The sequence below is a fragment of the Alosa sapidissima genome, chromosome 7 (assembly GCF_018492685.1).
Source record: "Alosa sapidissima isolate fAloSap1 chromosome 7, fAloSap1.pri, whole genome shotgun sequence".
Lineage (NCBI taxonomy): Eukaryota > Metazoa > Chordata > Actinopteri > Clupeiformes > Clupeidae > Alosa > Alosa sapidissima.
In genome coordinates this window covers 26,338,842-26,350,896 of record NC_055963.1, presented here as the reverse complement: position 1 = coordinate 26,350,896, position 12,055 = coordinate 26,338,842, and the positions used below count along the sequence as shown (strand labels likewise).

Below are 12,055 nucleotides of genomic sequence, written 5' to 3'. Positions count from 1 at the left end.
TATTTGGGTCCCAATCTACTTCCTCTGCATTAAGATAACATATGGAATGTTAAAAAGGAAGTCTTGTGGGGCCAACTATGATGCTGATAATGGAACTCTCTTGAAAGGGTCTATACATGAGAGCACATGCTTTGGCAAGACTGGTTTACTATCTATTCCATATGAACATCTTAAGCTTTCTATTGTCAAGTGGTTGGATGTTATCAACTCCTGCCCAAACATAATTACAACACAAAACATGACCAAATATGTTTGTTACATTACATACAGCCATTTAGATTTCTGGCAGTGTTTATAAATATTGCATAAGAGAATAGGAAACAATTCAAATGAAAAACATGAAGTTAAGTGCAACCATGCTAAAACAGTAAATGTAATGGTGGAAAATTACAATTAATTAATTGTCTCTAAGATGACTCAATAGTCTCAAGTGTGAAATGTTTCCATTTTAAACATGAAAATATAAACATGGACAGACAACATACAGGGAAGATAAGCTTGATGCTTCAGCAGTGCAGTATCCACATAGAAAAGGTATGCTGCAAGGGCTGTCACACCCAGATTTGTTTAGCAAAGTCATTACTGCATATCAGCAAACTTTCAGAGAAAGACAGAGAACTGAGAAGGGAGAAAGAGATGAAGAGAGAGACAGAGAGGGATGAAGAGGGATAGGGAGAAAGAGATGAAGATGGAGAGAGAGAGAGAGAGATGAAGAGGGAGAGAGTGATAGAGAGAGAGAGAGGAAAACACAGAGAAGGATTCTGCTGACAGACAGGGCCCCCCCACCGTCAGCAATCTGCCATGTGGCCTGACGCTGTGGGCCTTCTCTGAATTAGCTTTTGAAAGATGCTGTTTTGTTCCGCCATGCCAGCTCAGCTTGCTGTTCCCACTGATGTACTGATGGGCGCGAGTCTATTTAGACCCTTATGGCTTATAATGTAAGGAATTTGACTTTAACAGACAAAAAACACTTGGAGGGCAAACTGATTTTCAGTGCCACAATACATCAGCTTGCAAGCATGTCTATTCTACAGTAAAGGTTGCTAGCAGTTTCAGAGTTGTATTTCAAAACACAACTTTGCACTGGACATTGAGACCTCGGGGACACACAGTGGTACAGTAAACTCACAGTCCACTACAATACCGCCACACTGTTTTCAAATGGCTAGGCCTCATATCTCTATATAGCACCCCTGCATTGCAGCACAGCTAACAGGATTTGGGTTTGTGTAAGTGGCCAGAGTCATATTACATGCTTCTCCCCTTTTTGCCACCGCCACACTGCGCAGCCCTGGCTTGTTACGGGTGGCCGCGGCCGCGTGCTCCCTGGCTGCTAGGTGCAGACGGCTGGCTGGCAGGCAGGCAGGAGCCGGGGGGGAGAGAGAGGAGCGTGGAGGTCACGAGTCTTTGGGGAGGCTCACATGATTTTCCGAGAGGATCAATTATTCAAGAGCAGCCTGCATTTGCTTGCACACTGACCCGGAATTATATGCTTAACATCGAGGAGTACATAAGAATGTCGGCCCGTACAGCAGAGAACCAGTTCCCATGAATAAATCTAGCTGTGGATAAGGAACTGGTTTCTTGTACAGAAGTGACTGGTCAATACGTTTTTAAGGGCCGAGCAGAAGCAATTTCCCAAGGAAAATCGGGTTTTTAAATGCATTACTACTATAGGCCTACCGCAACTTTATCATGTTACATTATGGCAAGCCAGGGAGTCAGTAAGAGTTAGATTATTCCCTGTTTTAGAATAAAAAGTATATGCACATTAGTGTGAGTCTGATGTAACATGTCTGCACAGTACAGTAGGCTATATTGTATGCAGCCTAAATGGGAGACTTCACACAAAGATTAGATCTGAATGAATGAATGGCTATAACCCTATTACCTCAACCTGTTCTTGCACTGAAATAGTTTTTTATTTTACCTTGTCTACATTACACTTCACTTTACTCCTATTTGTCTATATTATTTATGCTGGTCTCTAGACCTTACTCTTGCACTGTTGGACTAATGTTGGACTACTTTTTGCACCTCCACCATGACACTCACTCTCTTGAGCACCTTGCCAGGCACACATAACTAAGGACTATGGTTGGACTACTGTTTGCACCTTCACCATGACACTCACTCCCTTTAGCACCTCACCAGTCCTGGCCCTGTCACTACAAGCGTCTTATGCTTGATCACCCTCAAGCACATTGGACTTTCTTAATTTAACTTATATAGTGTATTTAGTATTTAGTTTTGTTAGTTTTCTTATCTGTCTTATCTTCTACTGTCTTTATTGTACAGTGGAGTTTAGTTATATGTTTATACTTATACTTATGTTTACCATTTCTGCTGTAAGTGCATGTTGTGTGTTATTTCTGTATGCTACTGAGACCCTTGAATTTCCCCTTGAGGATCAATAAAGTATCTATCTATCTATCTATCTATCTATCTAGATCAGTTTGTTTAAAATGGTCAATAGACAGCATCCTGATCTAATACAGAATATGAGTATTAATCTACAGTCCTTCACATCATACCTGTCCTCAGTAAAGTTCAAAAACAGCTCTGCCAGAATTGTGTCCTTTGCAGTGGGAAGAAATCCATCATGCAACCAGTGCCCTACTCCTCAAGATCCAACAAATAGCCCAGTTAATTCCAAATCAGCAAGCAAGATAAACAGGGATGACAGAACAGTAATATCACAGGTCATGTGATTTCTGTTTGTTTCTGTGATTTGGAATGTACTCTGGGTGAGTTCAGTGACACTAACAGATTAAGATGTCATTGCAATTTATGGAACTGCAAATTATCCTGTGTACTTGAAAACAACATGTTATAGGTGTATGCTAAATCCTTATTATGAATGACAGACATATTTAATTGAAGACCCCATTTTGGGGTATTTTGTGTGTCTTTTGTGTTCAATTAGCTGCTGTATCTCCTGATGTGATTAAAGGCTTTGACCTGAGTGCCTTCTGATAATTAACTGAGAGATCGCTTGTAAAATAGAAGGAGTCCTATTCAATTACTGTTTCATTAAAACCCAAATTACAAAATGACCTCAAAAGCATCTTGGCACAGAGGAGAAGTATGTGGGACAGTCATTGAATGTTCTCACTTATAATTAAAAGAAGAAATATCTACCCTATGTGTAGTCTTTTACTTTAATTCGTAACATTATGACCCTGCTAAACATTATTCAAATAATTTTCTGAAGTATGCTTATTAGTTCCCACATCATCATGTTTTAATATTCACCAGAGCAGCCCACGAAATGCAATTGTCATGAGCTAGGCCTTCATCATACCATAGTTCAAATAATTACTTTATTGGTCGCCTACCACATTGAACTTTTCTACCGTACCACACATTTGACCTGTTTGTCTGACAAAGACTAATGAAGACAATAAGAACCCTTAAAATTCTCAATGTTATGTTCATAAGCTAAATGCAGCTATTTTGCTGAGCGATGTAAACGAATTTGCCTGTATGTTTCATCAGTTTCCTTTTCCGCTGCTCAAATTGGTGCATTGACTCATCTGCGCCGACTTTCAGCACCATGTCTTGGACAGCTCCGCTGGGATTTAGTGATTGTTGCAGAGGTGGAGGGTTTTAAACTGGAACACTAGAAAGAATCCAAAGCTCTTCATTTTCAGTTGTTTCGGGTGATCGAGTAAAACCTACGAGTCTTTGAACGCACGACTGAGGCAGAAAATGTCTAAATAATTAAATAAGGTTACATTTTCTGCGCAGACGAAGGGAATCTCCATGGATAGACGCGATAAAGGAGAAAGAGGGTGATATAACGTATGCACCATGGACGTTGTGAATGTTGTGCTATTTTTATGTCCTATTAAAAATCAGTAAGCCGATATATGCTTCTTCGCACTGCGACAAAATACGCTGTCGCTCACAGAAACGTAGTTGCCCCAATGAATGTAGACCCCGGATACATGCTGCAGTGAGTTGATTTGTCGCGAGATTTTATGTCCATGCCTTTTCACGTTATCCTTACCATTTGATTGGTAAAGTTGTTATATAGGCTTCACTATACAATAAAAAGAACCAGTGTGTTGTCGGCTGATCCCAAGGTCTTTGTGACTGCTCATATACAGTATATTCCATACATCTTGGTGGATTATTCAAAACGACGGCTCAGTGCTTCTTTATCTTAACCGTAGCCTACGCTCCTGTTCCTTAATTGTACTTCTGTAACAGTGGTGCTCTAGTTGCGTTTTAGATGCATTTTAGAATTCAAATAACTCAAATAATTTATATGGCTTTGAGAGGCCTTATAACACATTGTTTTCTTTCAGAGCTATTCAATAAGGACACACTTCATGACAGCTCTCTCTCTCTCTCTCTCTCTCTCACACACACACACACACACACACACACACACACTCTGTCTCTCTCTCCATGTGTGTGTATTTGAGTATGTACACATTGATATATTTATATAGTCTACTTTAGCTTAGGTATCTCAAGACTGTTAATGTTATAAATGTTGGCCTACTTTGAACTGTCACAAACTTGAATCCATGGATACAATGAACTTACATTGCAGTTGACATTGCAGTTGAACTTCAACATGCAGTTAACATGCATCCTTTCAGATCTTCTCAGTTCATGTAGCCACATTAACAACAAACACCTCACATTAGACTTAGACCAACAATCAATCCAGAGCAAGAAGGAGACAGTATAAATTGATTCCTGATTTGTAACTCCGGGGCAACTGGATAGCTATCAGCGTTCTGCTGTGTCAGTGTGCAAAATAAGGTGCCTGAGGCAACACTAACGTTATTTGTGAACATCAGATTCAAATCAGAACATTATGCTATCATACCATTATAAGAATTACAGCAGTTGTACAAACAAATAATGTTCAGAAAGAAATTCATGATGACATGGATACAACTGAAGCGTAGGGACAGCTGTATTTGATTATTAAATGGCTCTTTTTATAAAAAAAAAAAAATCACAAACACAGATATCCCCACTAAAATAAACGGTATAAATGCTCAGTCACTTTTTTAACCAGCCTTGAAAGTAAACTTTGTATGTAGTTTGTATGAGCATATGAGCGTGATTAACCTTCAAACTAAAGTTGTCATCCAAGAAACTCAGTGGCTGAGTGTGCATGTGAAACTATTTTTAACAAATTCCTTTCTTTCATCTTTAGCAGAGACACTGTACCACAAACTTATATCCAGAACATGAAAATAAAGGCATGTTTGGATAAGAGATTGCCATGGAGTGGAGTATGGTTATGGTTATGGTATTCAGCAGCCACTTTTATCCAAAGTGACATAAAACGGTCACACTATCAACAACAATCCAAAGCAATAACCATCATATCGTCATAAATACCTTTGCTCATTCCTCCCAAGCAAATACTTCTATCCTTCTGCAAGAAAACCATTAACTGCTCTTGGTCGGTACCAGGCCTCAGGGTATTATGTGCCTATAGGACATCTTTAGTCTTCCTGGGAACAAGTAGTAATTATACAGTCATGTTTTTATTTGCCTTGTCAGAGTGAACAAAGCACAGAAGACTGCCAGTGGTTTCTAATGGCCTTCTTCACATACCCAGGAACCAGTAAACAAGGCAGGGCACAAACTTGTGAGTTACATAATAGGACCAAATATTCTTTTGGTTTATCAAATTGAAAAATTTGCCTAATAGACAATTCACACCAAATATGAGAGAGACAGTAGCCAAATACTGCAAACTCATGGTCATACTGTAACTAAAGAGATAGTTAGCACTGTATATAGATGGATATGGATAAACTGTATATATATAGTCATTCAGTACTTGTGTAATACAGCAGCACAGGTCTGAGGATTTTACTCTGGCCATGTGTATTTATATGAAATATATGTTAAGTGAAGTATCTGAATGTTTACCTTAATTTAAATGTAAACAATACATTTCAATTTTGACTCAAAAAGTGGGTGCAAGTGACTGTGATGGCGAAGAACAGTAAAGACACTGATAACTAAGCAGACACACAACATGGAGAGGGTCTGTGAAACTGATAACACAACGAATAACCAGACTTTTGTGGTTTCAAGAGGAAACAGAAACACTTTGCATTGCATTTTTGTCTTTTTCCTTATGACTCCATAAATCAAATTCCATAATCCTTTAACAAATGGTGATTAAGATTCATGGAAAGATATGTTGTGGTTGTGTGGGTAATCAGACATAATGTATGCACTTTCTTTCCACTGCTATTCCATATCCTCTCAGAAGGTGATGCAATAAAATGCATCTTAGCTTGCTAGCCTCTTTAGCTCAGTGAGCTCATTGTCATGAGTTGTAATGTTGGCCTACTGTAAGGTTCTAAATCCATTATGTGAGGTTTTATCCTGCTCACCATTCCTGTTTGCTTAGTTTTCTAAATAGGAATATGCTGGTCAAATAAATTAGGCAGTAGCTACTGGATCAGATACTGGACATACAGTACATGTTGCCATTTGACTAAATATTTGGCAAAATGGCCTGCGTTTGACACTGGAGTCAGCGATTCACATCCACATTCACATCACACATCCTTTTTCCAACTTGATACCTCCAGATAGATAGATAGATAGATATAGATAGAGTGCATATACACACATACTCAATAGAGGATGAAGAAATGGTTTTCCCAGAGCACAGAGAGTAGTGATCTGGATGTTCCCATCTCCCCTCTGGGCTCTCCCAGGCCCGCCCCTAGACCCTCCTCTAGTCCCTCCCACTGGATTAATTATGCAGCTCAATGCAGCACTTTCAGCCGGCCCAGCTGCAGCTGCCTCTACCTCCACAACCCCCATCCATCCATCCATCTATCCATCCTTCCACCAACCATGTGGTGGAGAGGGCGAAGCGCACCATGCACAACCACAAAATTCTGCTTGCAATGCATATTTATACACACACACACACACACACTCACACTCACACTCACACACACACACACCCATACACACTATTATTATTTGCATTATATAATTTAAATTTAAATTATTTTAAATTTAAATTATATAATATTATATTTATATTTAATCTAGCTAGCAGATGGACTGTTTGTAAATGTGTATCATGAATGTAGACACAAACATTCTGAACATGCGTGTAAACATGGATTTAAAAAACACTAAACATGCATTCACTAAAATGGATGATACAACAAACAAAATATGAGGGAAGACTTATGACACGGCTTATAGGGCTTTTATGCAAAGAATCTAATTTGGGACTGTGTCCTCTCTGGAAGAGCTCAAGTTCGTTCAAGCTCATTCGGAACAATGCTCTCGCATCATCATCACATCTGTGCATTGGGAGCAATTTCACCTGCCCACCATTACGCCTCTCTCTCTCCCCTCATCACGGACGCTGATGCACAGTGCTCTCACAGCCCCTTCCAGACAATGTTTCTGGCAAGACATACGATCCCTCATTAAGTGTTTCTGGATCGAATGCAACCACTAAGGCTTTTGTGCTGCACTCCGTGTTTGCTCTTTACCATACAACAGAGATGGCCGTTTGGTCTCGGAGAGATAGAGAGAGAGAGAGAGGGGGAGGGAGGGAAACAGAGAGAGAGAAGAGCTGGGGAGCAAATGTCAACAAAAGAACTGTTCAAACATGATCACTGAGGGCCTTCAGTTTGACAAACTCCTCACTGTGCCTTCTAATCTCCTCCTACTGTTCAATACAAATCACTACAACATGTTTTCACTGAATGTTATATCAGATAGAACAACAAAGTTAATGTTGAGTACCGGTAAACAACATTAAGAAATGGTCACTAAAACTGACACAAATAATACTATGCGATTGTTGAGGATCAGTTCAATGGCTCTAATGAAGCTCAATTGTCCTGACTATGACATTGTGTCTGACAACCCGCAATTTACAAGGACAATTAATGAACTTGTGCTCAACTAAGCAAATACTCTCAAAAAGAACCAGCCTACAAAGACCTGGGCAAATATGTTTACGAACCATCAGACAAGCATTGTAGACTGGACATGAATGAACAGGTCAGCTGCACCTTTTCTGACAACACCAGTTCTATGTTTGAGATCTTGATGGAAAAGTGAGATACATCATGCACAGTGCTCAATATTAAAAATAATAACACTTCACAAATATATGTTTTTGATCTGCTGAGATTTGAGATGAGACAACTATACATAACCTTTACATTTGAAGCATCTCAGCTCTTAACATGAGCTTTCATATATAATTTCCTCTTTAAAGATGCCAGTTTTACCAGAATATACCAGATGTCTATGTAACTTAAATTAAGTAAAAGCTGATTCCATAGAACTGACACCATGAATTTGTGGAAACATCAAAGCTCAAGATGATTACATAACATGGCAAGGTTCCACACATACACGCACACACACACACACACACACACGCACACGCACATGAACAAAACTCTTTCCCTGAGTGTTGTCACGTGTGACACCCACACAAGCCCCCTGAAATCTTTCCAGTAGCAAAACTTAGTTGAATCACTTAGTGCAAGGTCAGTCCAAGCATTTTCTCCAAAAGCCCTGTGTGGTCATTTTTAGCCTATAGAACTGGGTTGCAGTTGTTCTGTGGGAGCTGCAGCGATATGTTGCAGCGCTCGGAGCCGCGAGTACACCCACACTCTCCTATTCTAATCCTTCTTTTCTTCCCTCTTTCTCTCTCTCCCTCTCTCTGTCTCCTTCCCTCCCTTGCTTTTATGTGTCCCTCCATTGCTCTCTCTCTCTTCACCTGCCTGCCTCGTGTACAAGGAACAAAGACAAACACACCTGAATCTATCCAGAGCATTAGTCAAAAGGTGTCCTTGAGTTCTCGTTTTGGTTTTCCCGTCATGGCTGTTTTAAGTATTCTATGATGGCATTTTAGTTTAAAAGTTAGGCATTGCTTTTTGCCTCATTCACTTCATTTTCATATTGCTGATATCTAAAAAAAAGGCTTCTGATCTAAATATTATTCTAAAAGCGAATATTTCTATTAAGCTTCTAGGACAATATTATGTCATAGATCTTATCTACAACCTAGGGTTTCACTGCAAGGATTGTGTTTACTTTTAGAGTAATATAATCATATTTATTGTTGTAAGAAGCCGACTGCTGTTTATGGGACATCTACGTATGATGTCATTACATGAGAAAGAAAAAAAATTATGTATTTGTCCTTTGAAAACGGCCATCACTGGTAAAGATAAAGACAGACACATAATGTTTTCTATGTTTAACACAGAAATTGACATGAATCCACTTCCTCATACAGTGCTGTAGTACTTTCAGAAACCTGGTGTATCCACATAAACTTACATGGGACCTTCAGGAAGTATGATTTTATCGCCTGATGGTGTAGTGCAGCACGGCTTTCACAACTATCAAACACAGATCAGATGACCACACATCTGAAGACTCACATTCCTTACTATTCATATATTCCATTCAACACAAAAACAACATTATATGAAATATGATGCTTCACTACTTTGTACCTCTCTTTTCGGACGGGAGCTGAGATTGCTACTCACCGACAGTGTTTGCTGTGGTCCCCTGGATAAACTTCACCCTCACACAGGGTTTTGGGCTCCTCAAGATAGAAAAAAAAGTCCAGTGTCTTCTATCAGATGATCTCTTTTATTGCTCCGCTTTGAGGGAATTTTGTTGGACTGCAGCCCATGGAGCACCTATGTGCTATTCCTTTGCTTTTGACCTTATTATCTCACTCACACACTCACGCACACACACACACACTCACACAGGACCCAAGCTGGAGTGATAAATCGATTAAGATCTGCGCAGAAGAGGGGAAAAATTAAACATGTGTACACTGCAGTTTTTTTTCCTTGTCCACTCGCCCCTCTGCCGCTTCAGTGCTGCATTTCCTCACTCTGTTCTCTCATTGGCTGGGCTGCTCTTCAATATTGTAAGTCCTCATCTTTAATTGGGAGGGGCAGCTTTACAGTGCCTCAAGACCCTCTCTCTCTCACTCTCTCTCTCTCTCTCTCTCACTCTCTCATTCTCTCTCTCACTCTCTCTCTCTATCATGCTCTCTTTCTCTCTCCCCCTTTTGCTTCCTTTCTCTCCCTTTCTCTTTCGTCCTTTCTATCCAGGAGAGGACTGCTTAGCTCTGCAATTTTAAATGCAGGATTTAAAAAAAGACATGACGAGGAGGGGTCTGGAACACAAAAAAAAGAGTGTCAAATAGAAAGAGAGAAAGAGAGAGAGAGGGGGAGAGAGAAAGGTGCAAAGAGAACAAGTGAATGATCAATGACAGGACAGTGCCAGCTGGTGCAGATTGCAGGCAGTGCACACACACACACACACACACAACACCCCGGTCCCCGGGACAGTCACCATGGTTCTTTTTTTTTTCCCCGGACGGTGAAAAGCAGAACAGGCATAGGGGGAGGGGGAATGTGCAGAGAGGGGCATGTGTGATGCTCTACTGCAGTGTACGCAGTTCAGACCGGGTAGAGAAAGGGAGTGGGGGGTTGGGTGTGTGTGTGTGTGTCCGTGTGTGTGTGTGTGTGTGTTTATATGTGTATGTGTGTGTACGCACACACCAATGCCAAATAGCTGACTGACTTACAGGGGAGTGGCTAAGACCGAGCGCCTAATGCATTTCTCCCATGAATTATTAAAGTCCCTGAGGAGGCAGCTGAGCGGGCACACACAGAGGGCTCTCACGTGCACCATAAATCAAAGTGGGGGCGCTGCCCCAGAGGATGGGAATGGTCAGCACAAAAAACGGGGAGAAATTACAACATCATGTGAAGTGACCAGATAATCACATCTGACTTTACAGTGCTTAGGTTTGGAGGAAAAGGTTTCATTTTTTTTTTGTGATGGGATTATGTTTTCTCAATGACATTGATACAAAATTCATAAGCAGAAGAATAACCGTCTGTGAATTTTTATGTCATGGGACATTTTTCTGATAGGGAAAGGAAATCTCATATTTTTGCTTTACACTGATGCCATTTGAAATGTGTGCAAAGAAGTCTGCTTCAGGGATTTTCTGAAATAAATATTTCATATCGAGAGTTTATGAGAAATTAAAGTAGGGTGAGAAAGGAGGATTTCTCAAATTAAAGATTAGACATTTACTGAAAACATCACGAATGGCATTAATTGTAATCTATTAATTTGAAAAGGAAATGAATGTACTATTATGCACCCTTATTTCTGTATTTTCTGGACACCTAATTCTCTTCACTTCACATTCTAATTCTAACATTAGCACTTAATAGAGCAGTTGAGGTAGATCCACTATTCTTTGTTTATATGTAACAACACCATCCCCTAGTGGAAAGACAACTACACAGCACTGCTTCAATTGCTGTAGGCTCTACACAGAACCTGCAAAATGGGTACAATTAGAGAGGCGGGGGTTGAAAAAAAAATAAAGACGCAATTATATAAAATTGATCATGTTCAAAAACCCTAGCGGAATTAGTACAACGCCTTTGGGTGTAATCATTTACTTTTGTGACTTTTGTGACAAGCATTTCTCCGTAAAGAGAAATTCCATTGTGTGGTGCTGTTTGTATGAATTCTATTCAAGGCCGTAATCGTAATATACTTAGAGGGGGACATGAGGGGACATCCCCAATATTCATCTATGCTCAAAATGTCCCCTCATTATACAGACATTATAGAGACTATGCTACAATAGCATTTCACTCACCGCTGTTCAAAATAATCACTTGCAGATGTAACCACAAACTAAACATACCATAATACATTCTATACTTAAAGGAGAATTCCGGTGTGATATTGACCTAAAGTGTGTTCAAACATGATACCGAGTGTGGACGTATGTCTCATAGCCCATCTCGGCTTGTCCCCTGCACTCCAAAATCTGGCGCTAGTTAGCCGATGCTACCAACAGCTTTTTCAATGGTGGTGCTTCAGCATCGGGCTAGCCATGCAAATAAATCACTGTTTTACACCATTTATGAGGCTCAATGTATCTCCACACTTCATTGGTAGACTTCCGAGGGCCCTGACATTTATAACGAGACATTGAGAACTTTGAAAA

The 12,055-nt window shown here is 40.1% G+C and overlaps 1 protein-coding gene across 2 annotated transcripts in view; it reads right to left on the bottom strand.

Annotated features, from left to right (window-relative positions):
- Window positions 1–9,904, bottom strand: part of syt2a (synaptotagmin IIa) — a 45,336-nt gene extending 35,432 nt beyond the window's left edge. The window contains exon 1 of one of the 2 annotated variants that reach the window (XM_042098730.1): window positions 9,543–9,904. The gene's annotated coding sequence lies outside the window, so the exon portion shown is untranslated. The remainder of the gene's footprint in view (window positions 1–9,542) is intronic. The other variant, XM_042098733.1, reaches the window with a different exon arrangement.
- Between the last annotated feature and the right edge of the window lie 2,151 nt (window positions 9,905–12,055).